This window comes from Lepidochelys kempii, chromosome 5 (genome assembly GCF_965140265.1).
Source record: "Lepidochelys kempii isolate rLepKem1 chromosome 5, rLepKem1.hap2, whole genome shotgun sequence".
NCBI classification, from domain to species: Eukaryota; Metazoa; Chordata; order Testudines; family Cheloniidae; genus Lepidochelys; species Lepidochelys kempii.
This window is the reverse complement of record NC_133260.1, coordinates 69537295-69556229: the sequence shown is the minus strand read 5'-3', so window position 1 is coordinate 69556229 and position 18935 is coordinate 69537295. Positions and strand designations below refer to the sequence as shown.

The following is an 18935-nucleotide window of genomic DNA, read 5'->3' as shown; positions in this document are numbered from 1 at the left end:
CCTCATCGGATACATCTGATGAAGTGAGCTATAGCTCACAAAAGCTTATGCTCAAATAAATTGGTTAGTCTCTAAGGTGCCACAAGTACTCCTTTTCTTTTTAGATAATTTCTGTCACTCAGTTGGCACAAAGCCATGGACCCCATTCCCGAACTAGGTATTACTATTCAGAAGCATCTCTTCTTCTTCTCTTTACTTTTTTTTTTTGGTAGGGCTCAAGGGTGGGCAAGAGAAAATCAGCGTATCAGTAAAAAGTCACCAAGGCTTCCTGACACAGAGGTCGTAATTGTAAGATTTGGCCCAAAGGATATTTTTCTTAGTCATATACTGCACATAACCCCAAACAGTGTCATGAGAACAGTACACTATGTACATACATATGCTGATTAGGTAATAGAACCTTAAGAGCAATAAAAATTTCAGTTATCAATATAAAACAAATTGATATCCATCCCTTCACCCCCAAAGCGTGCCACCTTGAAGAAAAGATTCAACTTCAAAATCTTACAACCTCCAAAGCAGGGTTTACAGCAAAAATGAACAACTTATCTTTCATAATAAGCAAGCTAGTGGGTGCTACTTTAACTACTATCAGGACAGACCCTAAAACTGGCATTTTTCAGTCACTGAACAATGAAAAACCAAAAGCTTGTGATTCTCATATGTGACATTCAGAAGTAGTAAAAAGCTCCTTTGGTGGTAATATTCATCTTAGTTATCCTCTTCTTTGTCATTATCTTAATGCCACAAAGCATCCTTTTCAATTAAGCAAGGTGTTTATTTGAGTCATAACACTTTAATCAGAGGTTCATTTTCTTTGCTGCCTCTGTGTATATATATTTGTAACTCTAATTCCTGCCTTTCATTCTATTGTCAAAGGTAAAGACCCTTCCCAAAATGTAATGATACTATGCTGAGAGTTTTGTCTGCTGTTATAACTTATTCCTATGATTAATGAATGAGAAAATATTATTTCAAAAACATCATCCACTCATCAATTTCAGTCTGAGCTATAAATACAGAATTTATCTGTAAACCTAAAAATTTAACAACTTATTTGCAGTTGTATTTAACAAATATACTGTTAATCAACTTTATAAACAACCTCCTTTATAGAATAACTAACTACAGGTGGCTCAAAAGGGCAACAGCAACATATTTACCTGGTATTCAGCAATCAATGCTTAAAAATAAACAATACTTTAATTTCTAGAACAAAGAAGTTCTGAAAGGGAATGTTTATATGCAAAACGGGAAACAACACATATCCATACACAATACCAGTACTGGCCTTACCTCTTAAATATCTAAATATGGTCACCAAACAGTCTAGACCATAAAAAAAATCACTAAGTTCCAGGGTAGTTCTGAAAGTCTGACAAGTAAACAATTTTGATAAATACTTTTGAAACTCAAAGTCCATGCAAATATATGTATGCAAATGATGCTAAATGTCAATTTGCATGTAAAAGAAGCCCAAGTTGTGCATACAATTACTGTACTATTATACATATCACACTAAATTATCATCATCATCAACCTGGTTTATGATATGATGATTCTTCCAGGCTTCTGGAATGAGCCCTCAAAGCCCCAACTCCAGAAAGCACCAAAGCATGCCCTTAATGTTTAGCACATGCTTAACTTCCTTTGACTTCAATGGAATTTATGCACATGTTAAGTGTTTTTTTAATTAGGGATGTTTTCCTGGATGTGAGATAGATGGGACGGATCGTAGGGAAGATGGGAGAGGTTGGTGATCAGATGAGGAAGCCACAGCAGCCCAAGCTCTGCCAGTGCACCCCAAGTCTCCTGCACCCTGAGCTCTGCCAGTTCAACCCAACCACCCTGAACTCCAACCTTCCTACATCCTCCTTTCTGCCACTGTGAGCCAGTCCCTCTGGTACCCCACAGCTCTGCCAGTGGGCCCCAATATTGCATTAAAGCTACCAATAAGTGCTGGAATATTATTAATTGGAGGGCTTGTGGCTGACTGAAAAAAATATGTACTCTATGGCACAGGATACAAGCTCTGATGCCTCAGAGTTTGTCAGCAATAGAATACATCTATTAGATAAGGATGAGAGCCTCTTTTTTTCCCCAAACGTACAACTGTCAGTATTTTGAACAGAAACCTGTCTGTAATTTCTTTTGCCAACCCTGCCAAAACTCCAATACACTCATTGTGAAACATGACCAGGAACATTATTCCACTGTAACATAGGGAAGGTCTACACTACAAATTTACATCATTGCAGCTGCATTGATGCAGCTGTGCCACTGCTGTGTGCCTCGTGAACATGCTCTAAGTTGACAAGAGAGAGCTCTTCCGTCAGCTTAATAACTCCACCTCTGCAAGATGTGGTAGCTATGTTGGCGGGAGAAGCTCTCCCACTGACATAGCACTGTCTACATGAAAGCTTATGGTTGGTCTAACTATGTCACTCGGGGGTGCGGATTTTTCACACCTGAGTGACGTAGTTATACCGAAGTAAGTATGTAGCGTAGGCCAAGCAATAGTTGTCCTTCGCTCCAGGCATTGCATGAGAGCTGGATTATAGGAGTGGGGAAGTAATAGCACTAAAACATTTGTATACCAGGGAATGAAGACTTCAGGGAAATATGCTTGTGGTGGGGAAGCCTGGCTACTGTAGTAGGGAGGAGCCAGTTTGGAGAGGGAGACCAGGGTACAGTAGTGGGGAAGGGCCAGGTGTCAGAGGCATGGCTGAGGAATACCAAAGTATGGCTGATGGGATGCAGCTGATGTGCAGGGGGACGGGGGGGGGGAAGCTGGCTCAGTAGGTTAACTGTGCAATTTTATATGTACAACTGCATAAATGACCCTTAACAACAACAAATCTGTTCCTGTTAAAAAACAAACAAACAAAAAACCAACAACCTAGGAAGCTCAATGGCAAAAAACTAACTCAGAGTTAAGGTTGCTTGGTGGTATGTCGTTCCCTTGCAGAAAGCTGAGCAAAACTCAAACTTCTGAAAACCAGGAAATGTACAGTTAAGGTTGCTCAGACAACCTTATCTCTGCTCTATTTCAGCAATGCCGCAATATGTCTTGTTAACACATACACACCTTTACTTTGCCAGCCCACAGTTGCTGAAATATACAAGCTTTTCCTTCTTCTTTTACCATCCATTCACTCTCACCAACAGTATTCCCTCTAACACTATTAAAGGAGACAAAGAGTCCTGTGGCACCTTATAGACTAACAGACATATTGGAGCATAAGCTTTTCCACTACATGCATCTGACGAAGTGGGTATTCAACCACGAAAGCTTATGCTCCAATACGTCTGTTAGTCTATAAAGTGCCACAGGACTCTTTGCCGCTTTTACAGATCCAGACTAACACGGCTACCCCTCTGATACTATTAAAGGACAAAACAGGCTGGGGGGGGGGGGGGGGATTGCTTACTCCATGAAATCCTGTGGGTGAAAGTGAATGGGTTTTAAAAGGAGGTGGAGGGTGTGTGTATTTCAGAAACTGTGGGGTTGGCAGAGTAAAAGGTATGTGTGTTAACGGGGAATAACTGAAAAAGGGTTTATAGAAGTTTCCCAATTTTTCAAAAGTCTGAGTTTTGCTCTGCTAAGGGATTACAAACCTCTAAGTAACCTTAACTTTACCATATAGTTTTTTGTCCCTCAGTTACAATTATTGTCCTCTCTTATAATGTTCTTTTTTGTGAAGCATTCCAAAGATAAATTATATTAGTTTTAAGCTATCACTTAATTTTTGCTCTTATAGGAACCTTCCCTTCACTTTAGTAGATATTTGACTAAAAGTTTAAACCGTTCACCTTTTTCTGAGATGAATAAAAAATAATTGATACTGCACTAGACAGCTAACACTAGTTCAAGATGGGGTGTACTGAGACAATGAAACAATTAATTTAATAACTTTATGGATCATAAAAAGGCTGCTGGGTGGAAAAAAGACAAAAACGTTCCAACATTAAATCTGCTTAATTTTAACAATGTTTTTGTCTTTCTTCATTTTGAGCTTACACAGGAAAATGATAGAACTCAAAAACACCATATCATCTGTGGGTGAACATTTTTCACAAAGTGACCACTCTGTACCTGACCTATCTGTCCACATCCTCAAAGGAAACCTGCGCGACACTTTCAAAAGATGAGCCTGGAAGCTTAAATTCATAACTTTGCTAGACACTAAAAATCATGGACTAAGCAGAGACACTGGATTTATGGCTTATTACAACAAATCTGTAACCCACTAACAACTCCCCCCCTCACTTTTCCCCCTTCTCCTTTCCTTTCCTCCCTGTGATTGGAGGGATGTTAACAGACCACTTCACCTTGAATGGTCCCTTGAAATACGTATTAACTACTTGTGCTAAACAATCTCTTCCTCCTTATAGTTGGCTGAGATACTCTGAGAATGTTTTCCAGATGTGAAGAAGAGCTCTGTATAAGGTTGAAAGCTTGTCTCTCCCACCAACAGAAGTTGGTCCAATAAAATATATTACCTCTTCCACCTTGTCTCTCTGATATCCTGGCATCAGACACAGCTACACCACCACTGCATACAAGAATGTTATTCATGAGACAAATAACTGTCACACTTACTGAAAAATCTGAAATATGTCAGAATTTTAGCCAATGTGTTTTTGTTCTCTATACATCATTTTATCATTTGAGAAAGTGTGGTTAGAGTTCTTTTCTTCTGGAAAGGAAAGCAGTATTGTGCGCTCTTACAAGAGCTAATTTGCTTGTACATGAGTCTAGAAAAAATATTTGTTGGCTCCACTATAAAACTTACAGTTGGTCTGACTTTACTCTCTGAGCTGTGGGTCATTAATAGCCAATGTATGTTCCTTTTCCTGGTTCTCTAAGACACTGCACAACTGATTAAAACCAAGTGTTGGTTAGGCTCAAACAAAAAAAATGTCATAGAATGTTTCACAAGCATTTATGGTCAATAGCTGCAATCTTGCAAAGTGATCTGCAAGCATGGATCTTTACTCCTAGCTTACGCTTTATGTTTGTGGACCCCTGGGCCTTGATCTACATTACAAAAATAGCTACACTGGTCAGAGGTGCGAATAATTCACACTTCTGAGTGACGGAGTTATACCGACCTAAGTGCTGGCATAGACAGCACTATGTTGGTGAGAGAGCTTCTCCTGCTGACAGAGCTACCACCTCTCGTGGAGGTGGAATTAAACCAACAGTAGACCTCTACCCCATCTGCTTAGAGCCTCTTCACCAGATGCACTACAGTAGCGCCACTGCATCTGTGCAGCTGTACTGATGTAAATTTTTAGTGTAGACCTCCCCTCAGACTCTAAACAGGAGTAAGGGTTTACAACTGTAGACTATGGTCTAGGACTGACAATACACATAAAAGTCCTTAATTTTATAACATTTGTATCATATAAGATGCATAGACCGATGTAGTAAGGGCAGAAAGGAAGAGGAATACAATGAGCAGGTTTCAGGGAATATGATTGAGAAAAGGAAACTTGCAGTGCAGGATTTGACTTTTTAAAATAATTATTAGAAACAATTAACAGTGGTAAATCAGGGGAAAGAGATGACATCTGCAAAGAATTAGGAAGTCACATATGCAGAAAAGCTGTTTGACACAGTTAAACTCATTGTGCTATAGTCTGGCTCTGGATACACATACACAGCTTGCAGTGGAATAATTGAAAGGCCCCATGCAAAGGCCCTATTTTGATAGCTATTTTATAATGGGCATATTAAAGGTCTGACTTATACAAAAACACAACAGAAATTCAGTTTTGCACATTAAAATTCTAACTTAAAAGACCCAATCCTATTATATGTATGTGTGTACAATGTATATTATACATTAAAATCATCTGGCTGGCTAATTGCTCTTTGTCAAAGCCTTTTTTTTTTTTAATTGAAATAACTTATTTCATTATAAGTTTTTAGTTAGTGATTTTCTTCCAATTCTCAAAACCTTTTGTTTTTCTAATTGTTTAATACTTTATTGATCTTAACCACCCATATATTTTATCTTATTGAAAAAACCTAATTTCCATCTCTCTCTACACATACTTTGCTCACTTTCCCTCCTCTCAGATTGCCTTCGAAAAAGAGCTCAGTCAAAACACATCTAATATGTGTTAAAATATGCTTCTTGTTCCACACTTGGACGGAAGCTGATTCTGAAATCCTCTAAGAATGATATCTTCTCTTAACCATTTTTATCATAAATCTGATATGGAAAGGTGTATGTGAAGAGAGGACAACAGGTTTCTAATGAAAAGGTCACACCAAGAGTTACAACCATAACTTGCTAAAAAATAACTGGATATAATACATTTCTTGCTGCTCATTGTTAAGATATTGTAACATTTTAAGTGTCTCTGACATTACAAACCATTTCCAAAGACTCAGAGAAGTCTCCTCAGATTTTTAAAAAAGGCAGCAGCCATCAACGTCTCAATCAATTTCACAAAAATAAACTGGGCACAGACAAAGGGCACCTGCAGTTTCTCATTCCCACATAAAAACACAAAGAATTAAAGCTACAAGCTGCCATTATCTTCAGGGCACTTCTCTCATAACCTGCAGAAATCACTGGAGTTGATCAATGTTATAAGGCTGAACTGAACCCCTGGATCTGAACAACTCTGAATTATGAGAAAGTTAGGATACAAAAGTAAACATTGTAGCTCAGATCCATCTCTACTACTAATATAATAAACAGGGCTGGATACAGGATCCCATTATTGCGGAAGTGGGGGAAATGTGGATAGTTTAGGGCTCCTGGATATGGCTATTGCAAAAAAAAAAAACACACCTTCCAGGAATACAGGGGTTAGTCAGACCCTTGGAAAATTGTGGATTTTAAGAGTTTTTAAGAAAGTAACATTTGGCTACTGTGTCAGTATTTTGCTGTGATTTGTAATTTTTATAAAGGATGAATTGTGTACATATTTTGGCCTTTCTGACAATGGGGGGGGCTCTTAAAGATAATTTGGGAGTCAAACATCCTCTTCCCCCCACCACCAAGGTAGTCAGGGTCTGCTAATAAACTAAGGCATCAAAGACCAATAGTCACGGACTTATATTCAGAGTCCAGGATTAAACTAGTGAACATGTTGATAATATGCCTATCCTATACTGGTATCAGATTTTTACAAAAACCATACAGTCACATTTATGGCAGATAAAACCCTGCTCTACTGGCAAACGACACTGCATGGAACAACAAATTAGATGGCAAAAGACCGACTTAAGAGACTTTTATTAAGCTCATGGGTAGATAATATATGTTTGTCCTTTCCATTAACATAATATCTTAGGTATTAAAATTCCCCACCCTCCAGTGGGCAAATAATTCCCTTAAAGGAGATAAGAGGTAAATTTTAAAATCCATATGCATTCACATAATAGGTATTTATTATGTTTTGAGAGAATCAGATAATTTTGTGTGGGAAAAGGACATCTTGTACACATCAATGGGTTTTTATTTATTTGTTTTTAAAAAGGATCTGCCAAGACCCAGGTAAATCAAAATCAGAGAAAAGAGATTCATAAATTCCCAGGCCAGAAAGAATAATTGTGCTCATCTAATCTGACCTCCTACATAACAGGTCATACAACTTCCCCAAAATAATTGTAGAGCATATTTTTTAGAAATCTAATCTCAATTTTAAAATTGCCAGTAATGGAGAATCCACCATGACCCTCGGTAAATTGTTCCAATGGTTAACTTCCCTGAATGATTTTTAAAAAGAAAAGAATATCTTAGTTCCAGTCTGAATTTGTCTAGATTCAACTTCCGTCCACTGGATCTTTTTATACTCTTGTCTGCTAGATTGAAGACCCCATTATCAAATATTTTTTCTCCATGTAGGTACTTAGAAACTGAAATCAAGTCACCTCTTCACCTTCTCTTTGTTAAGCTAAACTGAATGAGCTCCTGGAGTTTTCACTATAAGGCATGTTTTCTAATCCTCTCATCATTCTTGTGGCTCTTCTCTGAACCCTCTCAAATTTATCACCGTTGTTCTTGACTTGTAGACACCATAAATGCACATAGAATTCCAGTAGCACATGTGCCAAACAATGAGATAAAATAATCTCTCTACTCCTACTCGAGGTACCAAGTCAAATACCTAACATAAGTCAAAATATATTACGTCAACATTTATTTGCCTTTATTAACAAACTTTTAATCTCACCGAAAAAGATATTATGTTTGTTTGATCAGATCTATTTCCCATAAACCCATGTTGACTAGCATTAATTATATTAACCTTCTATAATTCTTTATTAATCAAGTCCCCTCTCAGGCACTCCATTATCTTGCCTGGTATCTGAATATCAGGCTAACATACTTATGACTCCAGTCATCCTGTTTACCCTTTTAACATATTGGAAGATTAGCTTTCTTCCTGTCTTCTGAAACTTCCTCAGTATACCAACAATTATTGAAAAATCAACATTAAGGGTCCTGCAACTTCCTCAGCTAGCTCTTTTAAAACTCTTAGACATTTTAAAATCAGCATGTCCAAATCCAACTTTACTAGCTGCTGTTTAACCTCCTTCTGAGGCCCTAGTGGAATGGAAAAACTGTTATCATCATCATAGGATATGACCACATCATCTGGTTTTTTCCCCCCAAATACAGAACAGAAATATTTACAGAAGACTTCTGCATTAGTATTGATAATTCTACCACTGTACCAATACCATTGTTTGCTTCTTTTTTGTTCCAAATATACTTTTAAAAACTTCTTACTATCCTTAACTCTGCTAACCATCGATTTCTTATTGTTTTCATTTCCATCCCTTTTCAATTTTCAAAAATACCCAGTGGAAACTAACAAAAATGTACTAAACGTTAAGTGTATGTTATCTGCTATGTAAAGTAATAACTATTTACAAAACGTTAATTCTGCTGTTAGAACACAATAAGGTAGAGAACTGTTTTGGTGACAACTACCAGGCAGAAAGAGAAGAACCGAAAAACGCTTTGAGTAGGCTGGCTACTTATGCCCTCAGTCTTAGAATGCTGAACTCAAAGGTACGCACTTGGCCCTCATCAACTACTGTTCAAAAAACACTCAGATGCTGCAAGACTAGGCACACATCTCCCACAAGTGGGCCCTATAGAGACAATGTCACAAGGCAAATCTGATTCACATCTCTCAACTTCTCATTTTCTTTTACTTTTATCTTCATTGTCTTATTACTTAATCTTATTTTATTTTCACATGCCTAAATCACTGATATTCTTGTATTAGTTTATTCATATTTATTACTAACTTAGGCTCCTATCTTGCAATTGGCTCCTTGCAAGATGGTGGACCACTGACCCCATATCGAACCCCACCACCAACTGCAGGATCACAGCCTTATTCATTAACATCCTGATTGTTACTGCAAGATGGCTGCATGCAGTTTCTAATGTTTTCTTTGACATCCAAAAGTATTTTAGCATCAGTATTCTTTACATTTCTATGGCAATTTCCACAAGCTCAGAAAGTTTTCAATGTCACTGTGAAGTTTTGTCAGTCAATACCAAACAGGCTAATATATTACCATCAATATTACCTTTGTAAAATTTTTCAGTAGTAACCATCAACAGCAAATATATAATTTAATTCAGTTTACAAAAAAAAGTATAGTTAACTGCAGTCGTGACCACTGAACTCAAATTCTGTTTTCGAGGGAGCAAATAGCTTATTTTTTATTTCTGATTTCCTTGGTGGTATTATTCTCTACACACCACACCTAGAGAACATCCACGTCTTCACACAGATCTATTATTATTAGTCTACATAAATCTCTCTCAGCAAACTTCAAAAACTCATGAATAAGAGGTCAAAGATTTTAGAAAGTTAAAATACACTGTGTGGTTAAAAAGGCCTTTTCATTATTTAAGCCCTTGGATATGTATTCTCTGAGGTTACTCAGAGGCTTTTTACATACTCCAGTTGTTGCACCAATAATAAATTGAAGAACATAAAGTGCAGTTTTCTCAAAACATGAGAAATAAATATAAATGAGGAGCTTTTCCATTTCAAAAAAATCACTCACAGATATCTTTTTAATGCCTTTGGTCTTTCTAATTTATATTCTATTATTTCTATGTCATCATAATTCTGAGCATGTAGTTAGTCTACATAAAACTGGACGTGGGACAGGTCTTTTGTGGCACAAATAAAATTGTTCCCTTCAAGGACAATGTAACAGAAGGTGAACACTAATTTAGCTGATTTGGCAAAGGAGGATAAACACTTGTGAAAAAAAATAGTAAGAACAAAATATTATAGCATGATTTTCTTTTGTTATGCTTTCTCTGGTATTCAACTTTCACTTTCTAAATGGGTTATTACATGGACAGCAATTTACATAAAAAGATTAAAGCTTACATAAATGTCTAAGATTGCTTCACTGCTCTAAGGGAAAGACTGGAGAGGAATTCTGTCAAGATGTCAAATGAATTTTAAGGAAATGATCAAATGTACTTTGCAGAGGTTGCACAATGCAGAGTACACCATCCAACAGTTCGTGTCCGAGTACTCGTGCTGTTTCCTAAAATAAGCATGCTTGAAGCTTCTTCACTGTCCCATAATGGTACGAAACCCAGGTCATAGCTCCAAAATGATTAAAGGAAAAAGGAGAGCACACAAAGAAAAGTGACTACTTTTACTAATTCTGAAGCTTTACAATTCTTTTTTTCATAATTGATTTTGAACCTGTAACTAAGTTTTGATTAGAATCGGAGGGGAGGGTGGGGAAGTTATGTAGAGCCAATATATCTGCAATTATTTTTTAATGCATTAAAATACTCTGTATACTCATTAACAGTTTTGTTCAACATTTACTACAGTATTGTCTTCCTGTCTGGACATGCTGAACTGGAAGTACTTTAAAAAATGTATTAAAAGTTGTCTAGTTTCACAAAGTTTTTGTAACTCTTGGTGGCTAAGAAACCACTTTCTAAATTCTTGCAATCATACACATCAATGAACCACAATATATATAGCACATGCCTTCTACATCAACAGTGCACTAGACGAGCTATTTATCATTGTGACACTGGAAGACCAGGTACCAGCTCATGCCAAAGTCCCCATGCCTCAAATGAATATTGACAAATACTCAACTGAAATCAGTCTGGCTCACTTGTGTGTTAGTATTGTTAGAACAGGTATTAGAATTACAAGAATGTGTTTAGACTTGATTGACTTCTTGTAAGTTGCTACATGCATTAATCTCACTTTAAGGTAAAATTTCAACATTGGTATTAGAGTAGCAGCCGTGTTAGTCTGTATTTGCAAAAAGAAAAAGAGTACTTGTGGCACCTTAGAGACTAACAAATTTATTTGAGCATAAGCTTTCGTGAGCTACTGCTCACTTCATCGGATGCATTCAGTGGAAAATACAGTGTGGAGATTTATATACACACAGAACATGAAAAAATGGGTGTTATCATACACATTGTAAGGAGAGTGATCACTTAAGATGTGCTATTACCAGCAGGAGAGCCGGGGCGGGGGGGGGGAACCTTTTGTAGTGATAATCAAGGTGGGCCATTTCCAGCAGTTAACAAGAACGTCTGAGGAACGGCGGCGATGGGGGTGCGGTGGGGTGGGGAATAAACATGGGGAAATAGTTTTACTTTGTGTAATGACACATCCACTCCCAGTCTCTAGTCAAGCCTGAGTTAATTGTATCCAGTTTGCAAATGAATTCCAATTCAGCAGTCTCTCGGAGTCTGGTTTTGAAGTCCTTTTGTTGTAATATTGCGACTTTTAGGTCAGAGATCAAGTGACCAGAGAGACTGAAGTGTTCTCCGACTGGTTTATGAACGTTATAATTCTTGACATCTGATTTGTGTCCATTTATTCTTTTATGTAGAGACTGTCCAGTTTGAACAATGTACATGGCAGAGGGGCATTGCTGGCACATGATGGCATATATCACACTGGTAGATGTGCAGGTGAACGAGCCTCTGACAGTGTGGCTGATGTGATTAGGCCCTATGATGGTGTCCCCTGAACAGATATATGGATACAGTTGGCAATGGGCTTTGTTGCAAGGATAGGTTCCTGGGTTAGTGGTTCTTTGGTGTCGTGTGTGGTTGCTGGTGAGTATTTGCTTCAGGTTGGGGGGCTGTCTGTAGGCAAGGACTGGCCTGTCTCCCAAGATTTGTGAGAGTGATGGGTCGTCCTTCAGGATAGGTTGTAGATCCTTGATGATGCATTGGAGAGGTTTTAGTTGGGGGCTGAAGGTGACGGCTAGTGGCGTTCTGTTATTTTCTTTGTTGGGCCTCTCCTGTAGTAGGTGACTTCTGGGAACTCTTCTGGCTCTGTCAGTCTGTTTCCTCACTTCAGCAGGTGGGTATTGTAGTTGTAAGAATGCTTGATAGAGATCTTGTAGGTGTTTGTTTCTGTCTGAGGGGTTGGAGCAAATGCGGTTGTATCGTAGAGCTTGGCTGTAGACAATGGATCGTGTGGTGTTGTCTCGGTGAAAGCTGGAGGCATGTAGGTAGGAATAGCAGTCAGTAGGTTTCCGGTATAGGGTGGTGTTTTTGTGACCACTGTTTATTAGCACCGTAGTGTCCATGAAGTGGATCTCTTGTGTGGACTGGAAATTGTTGAAATCATGGTGGAATTTGTCAACGGCTTCTTTTCCATGGGTCCAGATGATAAAGATGTCATCAATATAGCGCAAGTAGAGTAGGGGCGTTAGGGGACGAGAGCTGAGGAAGCGTTGTTCTAAGTCAGCCATAAAAATGTTGGCATACTGTGGGGCCATGCGGGTACCCATAGCAGTGCCGCTGATTTGAAGGTGTACATTGTCCCCAAATGTAAAATAGTTATGGGTAAGGACAAAGTCACAAAGTTCAGCCACCAGGTTTGCTGTGACATTATCGGGGATACTGTTCCTGACGGCTTGTAGTCCATCTTTGTGTGGAATGTTGGTGTAGAGGGCTTCTACATCCATAGTGGCCAGGATGGTGTTTTCAGGAAGATCACCGATGGATTGTAGTTTCCTCAGGAAGTCAGTGGTGTCTCGAAGATAGCTGGGAGTGCTGGTAGCGTAAGGCCTGAGGAGGGAGTCTACATAGCCAGACAATCCTGCTGTCAGGGTGCCAATGCCTGAGATGATGGGGCATCCAGGATTTCCAGGTTTATGCATCTTGGGTAGCAGATAGAATACCCCAGGTTGGGGTTCCAGGGGTGTGTGTGCACATTTGTTCTTGTGCTTTTTCACGGAGTTTCTTGAGCAAATGCTGTAGTTTTTTTTGGTAACCCTCAGTGGGATCAGAGGGTAATGGTATTGTAAGCTTCTGTAACTATAAAAGTCACCACACAAGAGAGACTAACTACTGTGAAGTGTCCATCTGCAACCAAAAGCGTTATGTCCTGCCCAACAGGGAAGGCCTTTTACACTAGATAGACTACTGTGGGATGTTAAAGAGAACAATACCCCCTCTACCCGCTCACCCCACGGAGAGGAGTCATGCAAGTGGATTCTTCGCATCAGTTGAGCTTGCAGCTCAGAGCACATGGAAGGAGGGGATTAAAAAACCTCTAAAAAGAAGGAACTGGATTTCTGTGCTGCTTGGACTCTGGGGGTCGAGGTTTCTAGGCATAAGCAAAAGATTCCCAGCTGCTTAGCCCTAAGGACAGAGAGCTTGCTTATTACAGAAGCTTTGATTACTCTTTGAAACTTAAGATTGTAACTCATTTATGTATCTATGTTTACCTGCTTTAACCTTGTAACTAACTCTCATTTCTTTTTCCTATTTAATAAATTTGTACATAGTTTATTACAGGATAGGCTATGAACACTGTCTTTGGTGTGAGATCTAAGGTGCAACTGACCTGGGACAAGTGACTGGTCCTTTGGGACTGGGAGTAACCTGAATATTGCTGTGATTCTTGGATGGAAGGATCATCCATCGCTAAGGTAGGTTCACCTGGGTGGCGAGACTGATCAGAATATCACAGGGGGCTGTCTGTGACTTCATATTAAGGCTGTTATAGTGCCTAAGGAGTTTATACTTGGTAATTGGTTGGTGAAATCGAACTCTCAGAACTCACAGCCAAGTTGGGGTTTGTGTCCTAGTTCTTAACAGTCTGCCCTCAGATTGGTACTCAAGCTCCTCAGTAACACCAGGTGACTTGACAATCATCTTTTTCCAGCAGTGGCTACGCAGCTGTGTCAGAAAAGGGTGTGTTGTGGCAAGATTATAAATCCCCTGTGAACTGATATCAACATCAGCTGGTATAATACTGCATTTTTTGTAAACTGAAAGATGTTTAAGAAATGTCTATGAAAAAACTGCAAAGTTCCTAGTCACTTCAGACTGTCTTCAAAATTTTAAAAATATTTTAATATTTTCTTATTGTTTAAAGCATTAAAGTTGTATTGTCTGCCAGGACACAACCCACCATTAAAAACAAAATAAACTTTTATAGCCCGTCTGATGACTTGCAGCTCTAAAAATTTTATATACAGTTTGGTTTCGTAAAAAGTTCCATTGACAATTAATTGCTAAATCTCAGAAAAGAGCCCCTTAATCATATATTGGACTACTATTGGTAAACAGTACTTCATGTCCCCTCGATTATGGAATTATGAGAGAACTGCTAACTTTTGTATGAGTATTCCGAAGTGCTCTAATGTCATCTATGTTTGGAGTGTAATTTGCTGATAGATAGTAACATCCTTCTTCAACTGTGGCATCAGAACTGGACACGGTATTCCAGTAGCACCAGTGCCAAACGCAACAGTAAAATAACCTCTCCTCTCAATTGAGATTACTATTTACGCATTCCAGGATCACATTAGCTCTTTTGGCCACAATGTCCCATTGGGAGCTAATGTTCAACTGATTATTCACTATGACCCCTAAATCATTTTCAGAGTCATTGCTTTCCATGAAAGAGTCCTCCATCCTCTAATACAGCCTACAGAGTTTGTTCCTCAATGTATACATTTACACTTAGCCACATGAAAACACATATTGTTGGCTTGTACCCAATTTACTACACAATCCAGATTGTGCTGAATCAGTGACCTGTCCTCTTCATTATTTACCACTCCCTCAATTTGTGTGTCATCTGCAAACTTTATCAGTAATGACTGTTTTCTTCCAGGTCAATGATAAAAATGTAAAATAGCGTAGACCAAAAACCAATCCTTGCAGGACCCCACTGGAAACGCACCCACTTGATAACAATTCCCTATTTACAATTATATTTCGAAACCTATCAGGCAGCCAGTTGTTAATACATTTAATGTGTGCCATGTTAATTTTATATCTTTCTAGATTTTTTATCAAAATGTCCAGCGGTACCAAGTCAAACACCTTACAGAAGTATACTATGTCAATACTATAATGTTTATCACCCAAATTTATAATTTCATTTAAAACAAGATATCAAATTAGTTTGACAGGATCTATTTTCCATAAACCCATGTTGATTTGCATTAATTACACTACCCTACTTTAATTCTTCATTAATCAGATCTCTTATCAGCTGCTCCGTTATCTTGCCTGGCACATCCTGAGGTCCCTTTTTAAAAACTGGCACAACATTAGCTTTCTTTCAGTCTCCTAGAATTTCCCGAGTGTTACAAGAATTATTGAAAATTTACATTAACAGTCCTCCAAGCTCCGCATCCAGCTCTTTTAAAACTCTTAGATGCAAGTTATCCAGACCTGCTGATTTAAAAATGTAAATTGTCGTTTCTTTTTAAACATCCTCCAGAGATATCAGTGAATGGAAAGAGTGTCGTCAACACCATATGATGAGACTATACAATCTGTTTTTCCCCAAATACCAGTACAGAAATATTTACTGAACACCTTTTCCGCATTATTACTGATAATTCTACCATGTTCCTCTAGTAATGGACCAATACCATTGTCAAGATTCTTTGTGTTCTTAATATATTTTTAGAACTCCTTCTTATTGCTTTTAACTCTATCAGCCATAGATGTCTCATGGTGTAACTTGCTTCCCTTATCAACATTCCACAATTCCTAACTTCTGATTTACATTTATTATTACCAACTTTCCCTTTCTTCAATTAGTTTTTTATCTCACACACACACAGATATTACATACAGTGTATCTGTGCGCGTGATCTGCCATCATGACTAGTAAACATCTGGGGAATAATCTGAGTGCTACAAAAAGGCCAGAAGGCAAGAATTTGCATAGGTAGTGGCTCTTATCAATGAAGAAACAAGGATATATTTAGTTAGCCAGTCTGATATTGCTGGATGGAGTAAAGTGATCAATACCAAAACCCTTCAAGACTTCTCTTGAACCTCATTAATTATTGGAAAAACCAGGAGTCAGGTATCTGAAGAAATAATGAAATCTTTGCTGAAGCTACCATCCTCTGCCTTCTTGGTGCCAGCAGGTACTGATGTTTAGATTAGCCACATCTTTCTAGCAGAATGCAACAAGCTCCACTGATGAATAAGGTTATCTTCCCCTTCTCCTGGGTCTCCAAAATAGAAAAAGAGACAATAAGTCTTTCCTGAACTATGGCACTCTTCAGTTCGAAAAACTCCGCTATTTGAACTAGCAACTTCTGAAACGATCTACAATCATCAGGAAGCTACACCAATGCAGATATTAAGGACACCAGCGGAAGATACCGTACTTTCCTTAACAGTAGCAAAAGACTGGTTGATATCATCCTCTGCTTCATGCCTATCTACCTTGGATAAGTAATTATGAATGCTATCCAACAGCAAAGAAAGATGGACAGTTTAAGAACCAAAGAGGAACTGACACCATGTACTAGATGGAAGCAAATCAGAACAAAGGAAGTCACATTTTCATCACAAGAGACCTGATAGGTACAAGGGACCTGGGACTGCCTTTGTGACCACCGAGTAATCAAAAACCAAGTCCTCCAAGAATAGGTCAGTAGGTCTCTGAAACAGAAACTAGCACCATGAAAATCCCTGCCACCAAAATTGCCTTGGTAGCAACAGACGCAAGCAACAAAGTCATCTTTTTTGACACTGGAAATACAGGACAGAGTGTTCCACTGACTTTGCACTGAATGATGGTAACAGACCCTGCACCAAAAGTTTCTGCTCTCTCATGTTAGGAAGCTCAGAGTTTGAAAACAGCCAACTTTATGCCTTCACAGGAGTAGGCCCTTGACTTGAGTACAGATCTAAGGGCCTAGCTTTCAGTCATTCTGATATTAGGAAAGACTGCAGTCAAGCGTGCTTGTCTTTTGGTGTCTGAGGCATAATAAATTAAACACAAGGAAAAACGACTGAATAATGGCTGTCACCAAGGCACACCAGACAATGTGTAAGTGCATCCATCTCCAGGAAGGCTAAGGGGTATGAGATATACTGCTTAAATTGTTTCACTGCACACTGGTCTGTGGGATTCAGACCAGATATGATGAACCGAGAACATGCAGGAGCTGATTTGGGAATGCAACTGTACAACAGCACAGAAACTAGACAACAACTTTTTAAACAATATACAATTACTAGTAAGAACTAGAACATTTACTAACACTACTAAAATATACTACTACTACAAGAAAACAAACCAAGACTCCAGGAACAGAAGGAAGTTGCCTATGCCCACAGCTAGCCACACAAAAGGAGGAACTGAGATGACTGGGGACTGCACAAACCTTTATAATCTCAAAGAAGAATTTTAATTATTCTTCAGTGTGTACTCACAAACAGTAGAGCTTTTTATTGTAGGATTGCTCACAAAGTGTAACAGCTGTCATAGCTCTTTTCCGATTCAAAAGTGCGTAGATACTACAATGATGAGTACAATACAAACCAGAAAATACAGAAACTATACAAGCATTAAATATCTGAAACAAATAGATAAAGAATTACAACAATGATCTCGCAAACACTGAAGAAAAAAAGATATAATTTTGGGCTCTTCAGTCTTAACAATACCCCTTTAAACCACGCAGGTCAGTCTGAATACAATTACTTAAACTTCTAAAATGAAATAATAAGCTTTGTCATGTAATTTAGATTTTATGTACATTACAATACTCTTCAATTCTGCAAACACTAAGAACAGTTCCCTAGAACATGTTGTATTGTTTTCTTCCTACTTGCACCAGTTGCTTCTAAAACCTTAATTTCTAAATTTAAAGCACTCTCTGAAACAGGCTAAACAAGTACATCAAGAAGAACAGAAGGAACCTCTATTTACATAGCAACTTCAATAAATGTTGAAATTACTTAGGAGTTAAATAGAACAGACACATGACTTCACATCTAAACTAGACAGTGCAACTGAGGTCAAGTGTTAATGTGTTTTCAATAATTTTAGATCCATTCTACTGAGCAGTTATAAAAGAAGGTAAAATTATAATCATACATGTGTCTTTGTCTTGAACTATACCTTTCTCTAAGGTTCCTTCCCCACTCTGAACTCTAGGGTACAGATGTGGGGACCTGCATGAAAAACCCCCTAAGCTTATTTTTACCAGCTTAGGTTAAAAATTCCCCAAGGTACAAACTATTTTAACTTTGCCCCTGGACTTTATTGCTGCCACCACCAAGCATCTAACAAACATAACAGGGAAAGAGCCCACTTGGAAACGTCTTTCCCCCCAAAATCCCCCCAAGCCCTACACCCCCTTTCCTGGGGAAGGCTTGATAAAAATCCTCACCAAAAATCCTCAGTTTCTCTAGAAGGCCTGTCTTTTAATTATGACTTGACCTAAGTCTGCCATATAAATTCACAAATGCCTAAACCACTGAATCTTCGTAAGAGAAATCAAGAGTGTATTCATCTAGAACAGGAATGAGTAGCAATATGCATTTAAGACTGCAAGTTGTGACAGAAAGAAAGGCTCCCAACACAAAATTTAACCCATCCCTTCAAATTTTTTCAGCGCACACAGGCAAATATAAAAAATAAATTCTTGT

General features: G+C 38.4%; 1 protein-coding gene across 15 annotated transcripts in view; it reads right to left on the bottom strand.

Moving 5' to 3' along the window:
- FER (FER tyrosine kinase) overlaps positions 1-18935 on the bottom strand; it is a 429890-nt gene that overhangs the window by 205199 nt on the left and 205756 nt on the right. The gene's annotated exons all lie outside the window — the stretch shown is intronic.